Consider the following 14,064-nt stretch of genomic DNA (forward strand, 5'->3'; position numbering starts at 1 on the left):
CGTATTTCTATAATATCAATCCTTGACATTACACATTACCCTTGCTCTATCCTCATCCTAAAATACTGGTAAGACTGCCAAATAGTTTGAGTCAATAATACAAATTGAATTATAAGTAGTAATTCGACCATCAATACGAATATTCTATAATTTAATAAGCCGTGAGGTAAGTTGATAAACTTTTGATACGTTGCCGAGTTTGAATAAGTGCGGGTCCTTGTTTTGCAAGAATCCTAGTCCATTGCTCTGTCCTAGTATAATTCAAAATTTGTTAGAGGCCAGCCTAAGCCAGGGTTCAACCCGCGAATTCTGGTGGCTGCTGGTAAAAATCGCAAAGACGAAAAGCGATTTGTCTCACTGTTAATGTCTGATCAGATATGAGTTCATATATGATTCTCTGCCGTCGTGTTTCAATTCAAACTTGAACGTACAATTTTACTCACAATACTCAAACGAAATAAACTTGAATTATAATAACTATTATTGAAATTAGGAGACACACATTCAACCCTATTGCACTTTACTTATTAATCTCCTTCCAAATTTCCTAAGGATCCTAACGAGTGCCAGTCGATTTCTATCCTGAAAATCAATCCAAAAATTATATTCTTCATAGATGAGAGGAACAAATAGCGATCGTGGCACGTACCAGCGCGCTCAATATACAAAATAATAGAAAAAGGACTCTGGAAAATCAGAGTTAAAAGAAACTTCGTAAACAAAATTTACTCATATTTTTCAAAGATCCCAAACCGACCATCACGAGCTATGTCTCCACGCACTGAGGCCCTACAACTTACCTCTTTCTCTCTCGAATTCCCATTCTCTCAGTTGTTCCCAGGCACAGCAAATATTTTTTTATTTAATTTAGATCATTAAAGTTTAATCCAGAAAAGTCGAACCGACCCACAAAACTTCAATACACAAAGATGGTGACATCTTGGTCTTTTTTTGACGATTACTGCATTACTGAAAGGACAAGGCTCCAAGCTCGTCGATCATCATAGGTCAAAAGGTTCGTAACCTTACTCATATGTGACGAGTGAGCAAAACAGCCTACATAGTATTACTTTAACTGGTTCCGTACCAAAATATCCGAAGACAAAATAACCGCGACAAAATATCCGCGACAAAATATCCGCAGACAAAATAACTACACGACAAAATAACCGGAAGACAAAATATCCGGGGTCAAAATAACCGCACGACAAAACATCCGCGGACAAAGTAACTGCGGGCTCAACATCCTCACGACAAAATAACAACAAGACATAATATCCGTGCGATAAAATTTACCGGAAAAACTAAATCAGTTGACGAAGCAACCGTGACAAAATAACTGTACGGTCAAATATCAGTTGCCGAAAAAACGTCAAATCGATATATTTGAATAACTCATTAATAATGATTAATGAAGAATTATCAAACATGTTTTGACAAGTTTTTTATTGAAGTATACAATAATAATTTCTATATATAACAATATTATTAATGATCTGCAAATGTAATGATCTAATGACATAAATATTATAATTCATAAATGCATTCAAATTATCGAGTATACATTTGTCATGATTAAATTACATTTCAATAGTCATTTATGACCATTATGGCCATTATGACCTTAAATTAGTCAAATAAAAATTTGCACGCGTGTAACTTTTTCACGCAAGATAATTTTCGTATTGTTAAGATTGCCATGCCTTGTGGAAGCTGGCACAAGTGCTGGGAAAAATGAACCCAAGCCGTTTGCGCCCTTCCGGAGAAAATTCGTGTACTTAAATTAGTCAAATAAAAATTTGAACGCTGTGAGGAACATGGCAGTGGAAGGGCCTCGACGAACCAAGCAAACAAACCAGACGAAATCCTAAGAAGAAGAGACTTCAGCGACCGAAGGTCTCAATAGCGGAGATTCGAACACTGCCCAAAAAGATCCGGATAGCACCAGCTCCCGAGCCGTATGATCCTGCCAATGGGTTCGTACGGACTCGACCAAGGAAGAAACACCCAACGACTGACACGTTGGAAAAGGAAGCCCGCCTGTTAGAGGAAATCCTGATTACCTCCGAACCAAAGACTACCCATAGCGCCATCCACTCGGACCTCCGAGACGAACACAGTCCCCGCCAACCCATTGGTAGTTACGACATCAGAAAATACCCTGACAGTGGCCCGTTTACCCAGTTGGGCTCAATATGACGACGCACCGTTATTGATGGATTATCCAGAAGAGTTCGAGGACAAGCCAGATGATCTCTTCGAGCGACCAAGAAAACGACCGGAACTGTCGTTGGAGCAGCTGTTGGCAACTCTGACGCCGTTGAACGAAGTCAGGAGTCTACCGTTCCTCCCGCATCAAAGGCGACGCAGATACACGGCATATGACGCCGAGCTATGACTATATAAAGTGAGCCAAACCCGTAACCAGAAAACACCTACTATAGTCTTGTCGGATGAGACCGCTGATGACATGCTGGCCAGACTACGGGCATCCAAAGCCGAAAAGGAAGAATAAAGAAAGAAGTTACCAGACGAAAAGTGGCAAACAAATTTCACCACTTTTCGTTTCAAAGCAAGAGGGGTGTGAGGAACATGGCAGTGGACCATGACACTGCAGTATTTTTTGTCTTTGTTTTGTTTACGATTATTATTTTTGTTTCTTATTTTCTATGATTACTATTATTACTATAACTATTACTATCGTTATTATTATTATAATTAATTACTATTATCTCTATTACTATTACTATTGTTAGTATTATATATTCTTTCATTATGATGAGTAGTATTGAATGATTATTTAAAAATTATTAGTTAGTTACTTGCGAACGAAGAATATTATTATAAACATGTATTATATTTATTTTGGTTTATTATTTCCGTGATTAAAATTGTTATCAGCGACGGTTCAGAATAAAAGAATATAAAAATGAGAATGAACGTCGAGAGTTCGCCATCGCTGCGATAGAGGGCCGACAAGGTCGACGTTGGTTCGCTTGCGGCAACTATCGTCAAACTGATAAAAGCGAACTATTGAACCGATAATTTTTGTTCTAAAGAAGAACAAAAATTGAGTTTCTTCAAAGTATTAACTACTTGAATGTTATGAATTAATACTAATTAAATTTTTATTCTAAGTCCTAATGCAATTTAGAATAGAAAATAATTTATGATAAAATAATTTTTCTGTTTGAATGTCATGAGCCTAAATCCCAGCGAGAATTCGTATGAAAATATAATTTGTTGTGAAAATTATAAATTGTCTGAGTGAAAACGAATATTTAACTGCGAAAATTAATCGGGACTTAGAATGATCGGTGAGTTTTTCGAAGTTCAACGGCACACGATAGGTTGCGATATTGGGCGAATAATTTTCGCTTATAGATAAATAAGGTTGAAGTGATAAAGCCCAAAATTATCCACCGTTGGGCAACTTTTCTCTGGGTTTAATTCCTCGACGGGAGTCTTCTAGACGAGGAATTAAAGAGGGTCCACTCTACCTGGCGCGGACTACGACACAGGTAAGTGAACAGTTTCACCCACGACGAAAAGGCAACTCCCCACCTGGAGGCCTTCAGCCAAACGGTGGTAGGTGATCACAACCGAGTAGGTGGGGGCGAGGTCGATTTTATTCACTCTCCCCTCAGGCGACGCGGGATAGGGCCTGCGGGGCGGCACTAGCTACCCGTCAGGAAGCGGGAACAGAGGGCCGAGAAGGGGAGCTTAGCGACGCGATTTGGGAAAACGTTTGTACCGACGGCGGTAACCGAGAATTGTAAACGCCGTGTATGAGTGGGTTTTGTTTATTCGCCGTATTGTAATTGTACTATTGTTATTTTATTTATCAGAATAAAGAGGTTCTGTATTTCACTTATAGTTGACTTTATACAATAATTTACCCTTGTTAGAATCCTGGACTCTGGCGAGCTTCACTCAAGCCGGGGGTAAGAATTGTTTACAATAAATTAGTTAAAAAAGTACTCGTTACAACGCGTGTAACTTTTTCACGCAAGATAATTTTCGTATTGTTAAGATTGCTATGCCTTGTGGAAGCTGGCACAAGTGATAAGAAAAATGAACCCAAGCCGTTTTCGTCCTTCCGGAGAAAATTCGCGTACTTAAATTAGTCAAATAACCATTTGAACGCGTGTAACGTTTTCACGCAAGATAATTTTCGTATTGTTGAGATTGCTATGCCTTGTGGAAGCTGGCACATGTGCTAGGAAAAATGAACCCAAGCCGTTCTCGCCCTTCCGGAGAAAATTCGCGTTATTAAATTAGTCAAATAAAAATTTGAACACGTGTAACTTTTTCACGAAAGATAATTTTCGTATTCTTAAGATTGCTATGCCTTGTGGAAGCTGGCACATGTGCTAGGAAAAATGAACCCAAGCCGTTCTCGCCCTTCCGGAAAAAATTTGCGTACTTAAATTAGTCAAATAAAAATTTGCACGCGTGTAACTTTTTCACGCAAGATTATTTTCGTATTGTTAAGATTGCTATGCCTTGTGAAAGCTGGCACAAGTGCTAGGAAAAATGAACCCAAGCCGTTCTCGCCCTTCCGGAGAAAATTCGCGTACTTAAATTTGTTAAAAAAAAATTTAAACGCGTGTAACTTTTTCACGCAAGATAATTTTCGTATTGTTAAGATTGCTATGCCTTGTGGAAGCTGGCACAAGTGCTGGGAAAAATGAACCCAAGCCGTTTGCGCCATTCCGGAAAAAATTTGCGTACTTAAATTTGTTAAAAAAAAATTTGAACGCGTGTAAGTTTTTCACGCAAGATAATTTTCGTTTCATTAAGATTGCTATGCCTTGAGGAAGCTGGCACAAGTGCTGGGAAAAATGAACCCAAGCCGTTTGCGCCCTTCCGGAGAATATTCGCGTACTTGAATTAGTCTAATAAAAATTTTAACACGTGTAACTTTTTCACGCAAGATAATTCTATTATTTCCCAAAAGCTGCTGAAGCAGAAGTTAAGTTGTATTGGGTATGATTATTACTTGGCTGGGTTACCGCTTAGCCACGCGTCGGGTTTGAACGGAGGTCTCTGAATGTTAGGCGTTGGATAATGATGCACTGATCGGTAAAATGGGAATTTATCGATCACTGGAGCTTCTTACAAACCGAATCTGTACTGGCTAGGTTTTTTCTGCGGTTTCCTTAGCCACTGCACGTCTATTGCACATGGGAGGTTTTGGTCCATTACCGTAATGATGCGGTACAGTATATGCAGAAGTCAGACTATAGCCGCAAAAAAAAAATCGGCCTATTGGTTGACCCTGCAGGCCAGCCCCAAAACTTCCTGCTAGTCTCGATGTTCCGTCGAGAACGGAAGTCCTAAAATGAATTGTCATCATAATAATATTTAAAATTTAAATATTCAAATCAGTCTCCATCTAGCGGTACTAAAATCTATCTCGTCGCCAACTCAGGTCGCACCGCGAACGCGCGCGCTAAACATAGCGTCGGTTTCTGTGTGCATCTTCGTTGCACTCACGCTTACAGTATATCTCTGTCGTTTGGGTGTCTGAATTTTTCCGTTCCGTCAAAACGACGACCCGACGTCACCGCGTCTTTTAGTTAGTTGACCACAAGTCTTCACGCTGTACACACTCACTGTGAACATTCTATCCGCTAAATTGCCAAGCCAATATTAAAATTAACAATAATTGTTAATTAATTGATTATCAATCACGAATTCGTGCCATCGTGCCAAGATAAGTATTAATTAATACGGTTTAATAAGTTTTGCTAATTATTTCGTTGAGTTTCACTAATATTTCGGGAATTGAATAAAGACCGGGTGTTTTATTACGTCGTAGTAAAAACAAGCCGGGACTTGTTGCGCGTGGGTCTCACCCATCAAACATCGAATATTTAGTTGTGTTGCTATTAATTATTCAATAGGATTGAATTCGGTATTTAATCTTAATATTCGTATTAATATTAAATAATAATCGATTCAAATAATATTGAATATTTAATAATTATTGTCTTACATTAAATTCCGTCAGTTCATCGATCCATTCGTTTACATCTTAATTACCTTGCAATAATTAAGCATTAATAATTATTATACATACGTGATAATCTTAATATAAATAAAACTAAAAATTGATTTGAAGCGATTCAAAATGGTGAAGTTCGAATACTTTTGAATTCACCTCAACGATTGTAAAGTATTCAAACTCGACCAAATTGAATCGCTTCAAATACTTTATAATCGCTGAGGTGAATTCCCAGTCCGGGCTATCTATATTTTTCTCAATTTATCTATAAATTGTCTTATTGAGAAGGTTCCTTTGCATGTTTAGGTTTCCACTATATTTAACAATACAATTATTAAATATAGTGGAAACCTAAACATGCAAGGAACCTTCTCAATATATTGATTAAGAAATCTAATTTGAAATGATTTGAAAAATTTTAATTATTTCATATTGTATCATATCATAAAATTATAATTTGAAATAATTTAAAATTCTCATCACCGAATCATTTTAAATCATAAAATTAGAAATAAAAATTATTCAAAATAATTCAAACTTTCTAACTCCGAATTATTTCAAGTCATAAAAATTATAATTTTAAATTATTCAAAATGATTTAAATATTAATAATTTCAAATCTTCCCACATCATTAAATCATAGTGCTTTCAAGCGTCATTTTAAAATAAATCGTTTTCAATCATAGCGAATCATGAAAAAGTAAAATATTATTTTAGGATTTATATAATTATTTAAAATCATTTAAGTCATTTCAAATTGAAAATTTAAATTTACTGGTGGAACCAGAAACTGATACTAATTCCTCATTCAATTTAATTTAAAATGACTCAAGAATTTAAACCATTTCGAATCACCCGAGGATCCAGAAATTGCCATATTATTTCTCAATTCAATTCAATTTGAAATGATTCTGGAGTTTGAATCATTTCAAATAATTTTAAATCAGCCGTGGAATCGGAAATAGAATATTATTTTTCAATTCAATTTAATTTAAAATGATTCGAGAGTTTGAATTATTTCAAATAATTTAAAATCAGCCGAGCAACCAGAAATTGTCGTATTATTTCTTAATTCATTTTAATTTAAAATGATTCGAAAGTTTGAATTATTTCAAATAATTCTGAATTGTCCGAGAGACCAGAAATTGCAATATTATTTTCTAATTTGGCTGAATTTGGAATGAATCAAGCGTTCAAATTATTTAGAATAATTCTGAATTGTCCGAGAGACCAGAAATTGCAATGTTATTTTCTAATTTGATTTAATTTGAAATGATTCGAGCGTTCGAATTATTTTAAATAATCTCAAATTAGAAAATAATATTTCGTTATTTTTCGATTCAATGTGATTTAAAATGATTCAATCCAACATTTATACTCGAAAGCAAAATAATTCAGACAATTAGAAATGATTTAAAATAATTAAGAGTTACATAATCTCAAATCATTCCGAATTAGATTTCTTAATCAGGGATAAGACAATTTATAGATAAATTGAGAAAAGTATAAATAGCCCGAACTGGGATTCGAACCCTGACCAATTCGGTATCGCGCCGAGTGCTCTACCAGTTGAGCTATCCGGCACTATACTATATTCCATTCAATTTGATCTATAACTTCTTGAGCCACACCGTCCATCGTACGGCAATACACCAATTAATAAACAATTATTAAATATAGTGGAAACTAGACGAACATAGGTACGGTAACCCACTATACAAACTACCTATAACTCTCCAAATCCTCTCTAATCCCCCAATGAACCAGAAATTGGACTATGATTTAGCGATTAAAAAAGATTCAACGTTATTCAAAAACTCGAATTTCTCCGAATTCTCTCTGATCCCCCAACGAACCAAAAATTAGACTATTCTTTAGCGATTGAAAAAGATTCAACGGTATTCAAAAAATTGAATCTCTCCGAATCCTCTCTAATCCCCTAATGAACCAGAAATTAGACTATTATTTAGCGATTAAAAAGGATTCAACGGTATTCAGAAAAACGAATCTCTCCGAATTCTCTCTAATCCCCTAACAAACCAGAAATTAGACTATTATCTAGCGATTGAAAAGGATTCGAAGGTATTCAAAAAATCGAATCATCTTGAATCACTCCAAATCTCTTTGTAAACCAGAAATTCAAGGATTATTTAGCGATTCAAAAGGATTTGAAGATATTAAAATATTTAAATATTTTTGAATCTTTTCAAATCTCCCATCGAACCTGAAATTCCAATTATTATTTAGCGATTAAAAGCAATTTGAAAGTATTTGTTTTTTAAATCCTTCTTAATCGTTTTGTATTCGTTAGAGACAGGTGATTAAAATCGATTTGTACGAATTCGATTCTTCAAAACTTGAGGGATTCAAAGTAGTGGAAACCCTAGCGGATCCGGATTACGGTAAATACAGTGATTTACCGTAATTTACGGTGCCTAGCAGAATTACCGTAAATTACGGTAATATCCGGCGAATTGCGGTAAATTGCCGTAATTTACGGTAATTCTGCTAGGCGCCGTAAAATTACGGTAAATTACAGCAATTTACCGGAATTTGCCGTATATTACCGTAATTTACGGTAAATTACGGTGAATCACTGTATTTACCGTAATTCGGATCCGCTAGGGAAGTATTTAAAAGAATTAAAAATTATTTTTTGCACGCCTCGGAAGCGAAGCGGAGAGGTTGTGCTTTATAACCGACCTGTCAAGGTCACACGATTTCCACTCATTAAAGTGCATATATTTTTTTTCTATTACTCTTACACATTATGAAAAGCATATCAATATAAAGCTGAAACACTAATAAATGATCCTGATACTTTTTTTAATTTGTCTAATATGTATTAATATAAAAAAAAGTTCATTAAAAAAAATTTATCGTGGACGTCCATTAGTCTGTGGTTCAAAAAAACGGTGTGGTACGGATATCTCGAGAACGACTTGACGAAACTACTTAATTTTTTTTTCAAAATCTTCAGAAATAAGCAACGAAGGTTCCTTTCGAAAATCACTACTGTAGGACTTCTCGTTTTTTTAAAAATAAATCATTACGGTTAAAACCGGCAATCTTACATGTAAACAAACACACACTGCCGCCATTTTTCATTAGGAATGTTCTCCTCAATTATTTTTTTTTACTTTTATTACCGTATATTTACCATGGAAATTTCTATGGGAAAAGAGCGGGATGTTCAATTTTATTCGAAATTTAACTTTTAAAAAAAAACATAACATAAGCTTTCGAGGCGTGCACTTTTGGATTTTCCAATTTTTTTTTTTTAATTCCTTTAAATCGACTTTTTTAATCAGGGCACTCTGGTTCTTTAGAAAATCCAAACTTACTCCAAAAAAATCTATTTCCCTAAGTCTTCAAATGATTTAAAAATTATTCAAAAAAGAAAAAAAAATTCTGTCACTATTGATCTAAAAAATTTCTAATGAATTTGATAAATAGATTTTGTCACTCTCTATTGTGAGGGATGCCCTTGCTTCCCCGTATCAGGAATTTCGAGCAATCCTTATTCAGTAACTCCGGTGAAATTGAGTACTGGGTCCGTGGATGTCTGATATAACCGAGTATGCGGCCTGATAAGGATAGGGAATTCTTGGCTAATAATTAAATAACAGAATAAATTATTTTATTATGAATAATTATTTATTAAGTAAAACTTATTTTTTATCTTAAAGTTTTCTCATATACAATTAATTTAGAAATTAAAAAAGCTCATTCATAAGAGTGCGCATGCGCCAATTTACGTCGCTCGATGTTAACTGATGTATGTTGTTAATCTCTAATTTTCTATTAAATTAAATTTATATAAAATTAGTGATAAACAACATACACTAATGGAAAAAATTAAAGGATCAAAAAAAAATTCCAAATTTTTGGGCGATTTTCAACAGGCCCTAACTTTGAGAAAAATGGTCGTATAAGAAATAAAAAAAAGAAAATTGCCCTGATTAAAAAAGTGAATTGAAAAGTATTGAAAATTATCTCAATTCTTTTCAATCCCTCGGCGGTTTTGGAAAGTATTGAATGGAATTGAAATTTCGATCGTTTGAATACTTTCCAATTCCAAAGTGGAATTCGAAAGTATTAAAAAGAATTCAATCTTTCATCATTTCAATTTAGGTATTGAGAAGGATTTGGAAAGATTCAAAAATTTCAATTCATTTCAATCTTTTTCAATCCCACTCATGACCCGAAATGTGAAATTATTTAGGTATTGAGAAGGATTCAGAAAGATTCAAAAATTTCAATTCATTTCAATGTTTTTCAATCCCACACTTGATCCGAAATATCGGACTATTTAGGTATTGAGAAGGATTCAGGAAGATTCAAAAATTTCAATTCATTTCAATCTTTTTCAATCCCACACTTGATCGAAATATCGGATTATTTAGGTATTGAGAAGGATTCGGAAAGATTCAAAAATTTCAATTCATTTCAATCTTTTTCAATTCCACACATGACCCGAAATGTGATATTATTTAGGTATTGAGAAGGATTCAGAAAGATTCAAAAATTTCAATTCATTTCAATCTTTTTCAATCCCACACTTGATCCGAAATGTCGGATTATTTAGGTATTGAGAAGGATTCAGAAAGATTAAAAATATCAATTCATTCGAATCTTTTTCAATTCCTCGGAAGTTCAGAAATTCTTTTATTATTTTGGGATTGAAAAGTATTCATTTTATGTCAAAATGAATACCTTGGGGTATAGAAAGTATTCGAAAGGATTCATTTCTCATCTTTTTCAATACTTTTCAATTCACTTTTTTAATCAGGGTGTAGCTCCAAGTGTCTACTTTTTGGATTAGAACTTCAAAATTTTTCAGCGTAAGCGGTTTTTGAGTAATCTTAGAAAAACCAGCGACAAAAAAATTTTTAAATTAAAAAAATTTTTTTTTTTGGTCTTTGGGCGTGGAAAAAATTTTTTTTGCATAACCACCATGAGGATCGGATACCTTCATTATTCAGCTTTAATTTCTTTTTTTATGGATCTTGATACGTCCACTACTCGCCGAGATATCAGGCTTCAAGTGGAAAAGGATCCTTTTGTCTTTGATTATCGATATCTCATAAACCAATGATTGCACAGAAAGTTAATGGTGGGTTTTAAAAACTTGAATAAACTCCCTTCATTGATTAGCCATTGCTTTTTCGAAAAAAAAATTTTTTCCTATCGTCACATGAATTTTGAAATGCAACAAAAAAAGAGCTTTTTGTGGTTTTTCGGAAAATCAAGTGCTGAAACGAAAATATGGTGGAAATCGATAATGTTAACTGTACATTTTACAGCTCAATATATCCACAAAAACCCTACAAAGATCCAGATCAATCCAACCACTCGTTTTTTGTTTCACTCGATCAAATTTAAAAAAAAATTAAAGGATCACGTTTTTTGCTCTGAAAAGCTCATAATCTTTAACAAGATAAAAAAAAAAATTTTTTCGGAGCTTTGTCCACAATTTTATTGCAAACAGTGCTTAAATTTCGAAAAAGAAAAAAGTTTTTTTTCAAAACAAAATTTTCAAAAAAAATTTTTTTTTTTAATTTAATGACCGAGAGATCAGTAAAATCACGGGACCCAGCTGCGGAAACGTGTTAAAAATGATTGGGTGTTTAAATTTTCTGAAGTTATTAAAAGAAACATTTTTTGTGAAAAGTTTTTTTTTTTTAAATTTTGTTTTGAAAAAAACTTTTTTTCTTTAAAACGTTTCCGTAGCTAGGTCCCGCGATTTTACTGATCGCTCGGTCATTAAATTAAAAAAAAAAAATTTTTTTTGAAAATTTTGTTTTGAAAAAAAACTTTCTTGTTTTTGGAAATTTAAGCACTGTCTGCAATAAAATTGTAGACAAAGCTCCGAAAAAATTTTTTTTTTCATCTTGTTAAAGATTATGAGCTTTTCAGAGCAAAAAACGTGATCCTTTAATTTTTTTTTAAATTTGATCGAGTGAAACAAAAAACGAGTGGTTGGATTGATCTGGCTCTTTGTAGGGTTTTTGTGGACATATTGAACTGTAAAATGCACAGTTAACATTATTGATTTCCACAATATTTTCGTTTCAGCGCTTGATTTTCCGAAAAACCACAAAAAGCTCTTTTTTTGTTGCATTTCAAAATTCATGTGACGATAGGAAAAAATTTTTTTTTCGAAAAAGCAATGGCTAATCAATGAAGGGAGTTTATTCAAGTTTTTAAAATCCACCATTAACTTTCTGTGCGATCATTGGTTTATGAGATATCGATAATCAAAGACAAAAGGATCCTTTTCCACTTGAAGCCCGATATCTCGGCGAGAAGTGGACGTATCAAGGTCCATAAAAAAAGAAATTAAAGCTGAATAATGAAGGTATCCGATCCTCATAGTGGTTATGCAAAAAAAATTTTTTCCACGCCCGAAGACCAAAAAAAAAAATTTTTTTAATTTTAAAATTTTTTTGTCGCTGGTTTTCTAAGATTACTCAAAAACCGCTTACGCTGAAAAATTTCGAAGTTCTAATCCAAAAAGTAGACACTTGGAGCTACAATTTTCTTTTTTTTATTTCTTATACGACCATTTTTCTCAAAGTTAGGGCCTGTTGAAAATCGCCCAAAAATTTGGAATTTTTTTTTGATCCTTCAATTTTTTCCATTAGTGTATGTTGTTTATCACTAATTTTATATAAATTTAATTTAATAAAAAATTAGAGATTAACAACATACATCAGTTAACCTCGAGCGACGTAAATTGGCGCATGCGCACTCTTATGAATGAGCTTTCTTAATTTCTAAATTAATTGTATATGAGAAAACTTTAAGATAAAAAAATAAGTTTAACTTAATAAATAATTATTCATAATAAAATAATTTATTCTGTTATTTAATTATTAGCCAAGAATTCCCTATCCTTATCAGGCCGCATACTCGGTCATATCAGACATCCACGGACCCAGTACTCAATTTCACCCGAGTTACTGAAGAAGGATTGCTCGAACTTCCTGATACGTGGAAGCAAGGCATACCCTTACACTATCTGTTAAAAAAATTTGAATTCCCTCAAATAAAAATTTAATTACTCTTAATCTCTCAAACAAAATTTTAATTTAATACAATAAGTTCTGCTATTCTGACTCTTTAAATAAAATCAAAGTTACTCCAAAACAGAAATTTATCACACTCAGTCACTTCAAAAAAATGTAATTTACTAAAAAAAAAAATTTTTATTCCTATAAATTTGATAGTAGAAACTTTATTCAATTCTACACAATAATTATATTACTTTAAATCCCCTAAGAAAGTCAAAAATCATTTTAAAAATGTTTTCTTTACATCCAAATTTCCTTATCTTATACCTTTGAAGATACAGTACTTTTGTCAATAATTTCTTCTCAAAAAAATTGAAAGTTTCATCCAAAAACTATCGTTATTATAACATTTGTTTAATTATTTCTTTAGTTCTATATCTATTACAATTAGCATACCATGAATAAAAATAATAAAACTTATAAGTATGTCAGGAGTAATGATGTTTTTTTGTTTTATCTTTTTTTTTTTTTTAAATTTTTCTTTTACCATTTAAATATTTCGTATTTTGCACACCTCAAGCGCAAAAGCGCTAGGGGTGCTCTACTGAAGGTTCTTCCTCGTTGACAATTTTTTTAATGTTTTCAACCTAACAACGCAAACTTTTGTTTTTGTTTACTTACAATTTTCGATATAGATATATTGATCAGTAACTGTTGCTTATCACATTTGTTAGATATGCAATAATTATACACAATGGTTAAAATAGAGTAATTCTTTATTGAACTTGGAATTACATCCGTTATCAATCGGGTCTCAACATACACTGACTACATACCTAGTCGCTCAATCACACAACATTGATTACATTGCCATCTACATACTCTACACTCCTCCCTCATTAGTGTCTAACTACACCTACATTGATTACAGATTTAATCTGTTCACGGGTTTAATATTACGTTGAGATCTGCGAAGGGACAACGCTATGTCGCTTCTTGATGAGGCTGAACTGGTGGCATTATTTTCCTTGAAGTCAG

General features: G+C 33.3%; 1 protein-coding gene across 1 annotated transcript in view; it reads left to right on the forward strand.

The window, feature by feature from the left end:
* The window catches only part of LOC130672619 (uncharacterized), a 169,100-nt gene that overhangs the window by 61,151 nt on the left and 93,885 nt on the right, over nucleotides 1-14,064 (forward strand). The gene's annotated exons all lie outside the window — the stretch shown is intronic.

The sequence above is a fragment of the Microplitis mediator genome, chromosome 8, assembly GCF_029852145.1.
Source record: "Microplitis mediator isolate UGA2020A chromosome 8, iyMicMedi2.1, whole genome shotgun sequence".
NCBI lineage: Eukaryota > Metazoa > Arthropoda > Insecta > Hymenoptera > Braconidae > Microplitis > Microplitis mediator.